This window comes from Acanthisitta chloris, unplaced genomic scaffold (assembly GCF_000695815.1).
Source record: "Acanthisitta chloris isolate BGI_N310 unplaced genomic scaffold, ASM69581v1 scaffold26852, whole genome shotgun sequence".
NCBI classification, from domain to species: Eukaryota; Metazoa; Chordata; class Aves; order Passeriformes; family Acanthisittidae; genus Acanthisitta; species Acanthisitta chloris.
In genome coordinates this window covers 45,359-49,523 of record NW_008662607.1, presented here as the reverse complement: position 1 = coordinate 49,523, position 4,165 = coordinate 45,359, and the positions used below count along the sequence as shown (strand labels likewise).

General features: G+C 39.6%; 1 protein-coding gene across 1 annotated transcript in view; it reads left to right on the top strand.

Annotated features, from left to right (window-relative positions):
- IGF2BP3 (insulin-like growth factor 2 mRNA binding protein 3) overlaps positions 1 to 4,165 on the top strand; it is an 87,149-nt gene that overhangs the window by 49,096 nt on the left and 33,888 nt on the right. The gene's annotated exons all lie outside the window — the stretch shown is intronic.

Sequence of the window (4,165 nt, the reverse complement as noted above, 5' to 3'; positions counted from 1 at the left end):
TCCCTCCCCACAGTGTTCCATTGTGTAGGTGTCTAGTACATGCTGCAGGATTTAGCTCTACCCAGGATTTTGAAAGTCCACTAGTGGTCACCTCCTACTTAGAATAATTGCCAAAAATTTTTATTCCCTTTCAATGAAGCACAAATCCTGTGTGTGTGTGCACAACATGTATCCTTGATGAACAAATGAGAGTTCACATAACTAATACTTTTACATGCAGTCATGGGTCAGGGCTAATGTTGCCATAGGAACGATAATACTGAAAATTCAGTGGTATATGATTATAAGCTTAGATTTATTGTTTCTTTGTTTTTGTTTTCAGAAGTACTAAAGAAAACTATATTTAATGCACAAAAATTATTATGCAAAAGAAAACTTGTCACACATATCTGTCTTCTTGTATGCAAATGTATCTGTTCAGGGAAGAAAAAAGAAAGGTGGTGTATGTACAAGCTGCATGTGGGAGTGAAATATGTTCTCCATCTAGTGCTTAGTGTCATCATGCTATCAATGGAAGAATGATTTCCAGCACAAGACTCGGTGCTTTTACAGTAATCATTTGTCTAGGATGTTTAATCTCCACTAGCATCAGAAAGGAGAAGTCTGAGCAAACATCCTCTCATAGGGAGCTCACAAGAGGACAGTGATGAAATGTCATTGTGATGGGAAAAACTCAGGTGACTAATGTACAAAATGCTTGTTTAAAGGCTGCATTTTTTTGTAGGGATTCTCTTGGTTCTGAGCAGGTGTCACATGAACATAAGCCAGGCTGCTATCCATCTTATCAGTGCATAGTAGGCTGTGTCATCAGGCAGTAGTTGCTGCAGTCTCTTAATGAATTTGTTTTATTAAAAAATTCTGAACTGTGTGAAGAGATTTCTGTGTAGCAGATCTTACTGGTATATGAAATGGAAATATTTTCCATTTTTACTAAATATTAGTTTTTAAAGATGATTTGAGGGACAAGGGCACCTCTTAATGAGGCAGCTTACTGATTTATTTTTTTTTAAGATTACTTTTTTCCTCCATCTTTGTTTTTGCTAAGTGACTCTAAGGCTTTTAGCCTTTGTGTAAAAGGATGGTTTGTGGGTTGTTTCAGTAGGTACCAGCAGTGCACTCTGACAGAGATAATCTGCATAGCCTTTATTAAGTTGTGGTCATGGAAGGAGACCCCCCCAACCCATTTGGGAAGGCAGAGGTCTTTGTGGAAAGGCAGAGGAGGTATTGCTGTGGTTTGGACTTGAGTTTCCAAGGTAGTCAGTCAATGTGAGTACGTGCTTTACAAAAGGAGCTCGGTTTAATGTGTGGACTGCAACAGTGATGATAGCTTTGACTGAAACAGATGACTCTAGTGCTACGAAGAACCAGTCACTTGCTTTTATCTGAGGCTCAGGCTTTCCCAGAGAGTAGGGATGACTCTCTTGATAGCAAATGCTGTTCTAGATGCTGTTTTACGGGATTTTTCATTCCATCTAACAGGCAGTTCTTAATCACTTCTCTATCTTTTTGGTTTTTCTTCCACACCTGCCCTTCCCAGCCCCCAAAGCAGTGCCTAGATGCCTCTAAAACTGAGTTTGTTATGGGCGGTTCAGTCATCACCTTGCCTAATTCCAGCCATATGTTTTGTGCCACAAAATTGGTAAAAATGAGTTCAGAACAGCTAAAGAAATGACAATACTTTAAAAACCTAGTGAAAACTGTTAAATATTGGAATGTGAAGGCCAGGCTCAACAGCCAAAGGTACCTTTCAAAAGGCATAAGAAAGGCACCAGAACTGTATATGTGTTGCATCCACTGAAAACCAGAACTCTTGGCTTTCTGCTGTGTGTGCCCAAATCAGTGCAGAATGTGGGACCACCTACCCAGGAAATGTCCGTTCCACAAAAGGCTTGGGAGAGCAGCATTTAATTACTGACTCGTCTTCTGACTTCTTATCACTCAAACAAGTCAAATTATAAAACAAGTCAGCGTATAAAATATGGAGAACTGTGACTCAGAGTGAATTAGCGTGTTATTTTTCCATGTCATCATATGGCTTTGGTGGCCAGGGATTGTTCACTGCTGACATAATTGATTTTCCACAATGGCAAGTGAACATTTCTCAGTTTCATTGAATTTAAGGTACTTATAATCGTGTGGAACCATTTAACAATTTATAAATTGTTATTAAAAAGAAAAATTCCAACCTTCTTTCGAGGAGAAGTATGATGCATATGTATATGTACATATATATGCTAGCTGTTGCTGTAAAGTGTTTGTTGTGAAAACATGATAGGTATGTAGCTTGACTGCAAGCAAAAAGCCTAGTCTTTCCTTTCCCTATCACTTCTAAGGAAGAGTGAAAAGTGTTGTGCACTGATTTAATGTAAGGTTTTATATTCATGATGGGATTCTGGTTAAAGATGTTTTAAAGCCAGAGAAGACTGACGCATTTTGGGAAAGAAGCAATGTCTGAACTTGTCAAATGAATGCATGGAAGGGAATGAGTTGGGATGGACGTCAATCTGGAGCCTACCAGCATGTTCGCAAGATTGTTGGTGTTCATCTCTCCAACATCTTGAGGTTTGATTCCAAAAGAAACAGGGTTTGTGCAACTGCACTCTCTGGCAGTGCCATTTCTCTTCCTGGTAGCAATTCAGCTTTTTGGCTGGCTTCAGTAAAGCTCAGCTCAGAAATGGAGGTCTCAGATATTTGCAACCAACAAGAACTTACTATGTTCAGGTTGTATAAAAGGGAAAGACTCCAGACCCCTTTCCCAGACAGGATGTACAGAGAGAGAGATTTCAATGTAGTGCTTTTCAGGTATTGGAAATCTATGCAGAAACTAAAAACCGAGACACAAATCCATAGAAACACAAGTTTCACTAGTCTACTCACTGCCCTTACTGTTTTGTGAACATGTTTTTTGTGTAATAAAATGCTCCTCAAGGTCCATGGAGTAAAAGGTATGGAATGCCAGCTCTGAAATAGCCTCACCAAATTTTAATCCAACTCTTTTGCTGTATGCTGTAAGAGGTTCTTCTGTTACGGGAAGTAATTACACTCTTGTCCAATTCCCAGAGGACCTATGTCTCATTTGGTTCACAGAAGTATTTAATGAGCAGCAATCAGTTATTCAATATTTTCCTTTCTTTGTTCATTGGCATTGCCTTGGACCTTATTTATTTCCAGCCCTTACTAAACAGTGTTCCAAAGACACAAAATTACTTGTTTTTACACAGGCTCTTTACTGTCCGACTGGACTATTTTGAGGATGCTGGTTCAACCCCTGTGACATGAGGGGCATGTTATCCTTGGTGCCCAAATACCACTTCTCATCTGTGAAGCTGCTGCTTGGCTTCAACAGCTGCTTCAGACCAAGAGTGTTAAATGCATGACGTGGGAGATGATTAGTATTTTTTACTGGTTACCCTCAAAAGTGTCGGCAACTGGTTAGCATCATCCTTTGTCCTTGTAGCAGAGACAGGAGTGAAGTGTTGCTGACACTAGTGTTTGGTAAACTGTCAATAACAACCTGCAAATCTGTGTGAATGGAGGGACTGGGTTAAGTTTCTGAATTTCAGAGGCTTCTTCCAGAGCCTACTGTTGTTGGAGCTTTTTAACTAAAATGCTGGTGTGTTCTTTAACATAACACTGGAAATCAGAATAATAATGTCTTTTGTAGCAAAACTTTGCAGTGTCTTTCTTGGTCAAATGTGTTAATTTTATTCCACTGATTTACCAGTATGTTGCATGTAGCTTAGTTTTTCCTACTCTTTCCTGGATCTGTAGTCATATTGACTCTACTCTGAGTGGAAGGTATTCTACCCTCCAGAAGTCTGCTATTTTTAGCTCCCCCTGTGAAAAGAAGACCACCAGCCGGTCAGGTTGGCTTGCAGACTTGTCCCAGCTTTGGTTAGAAAGAGGTGCTGGTCAGTGGAAGAGCTGAGCAACCAGGTTATTCAATGTGATGGACCATGGTGAGAGTGGGGTGTATATATTTGGGCAGTATCCCTCCATGATGTTTAACACAAGAGAAGCTGAAACACCATTTAAATGCCTTCTAACAATTTTAATGTACACATGGATTTTTATGTCCTAATTACCTTTTAAACCTATTTACATGACTAGTTGGTAAGTTGCAAGGTGTTACTGTGCTCTGCTATGTGGCATCTCAAATGACATT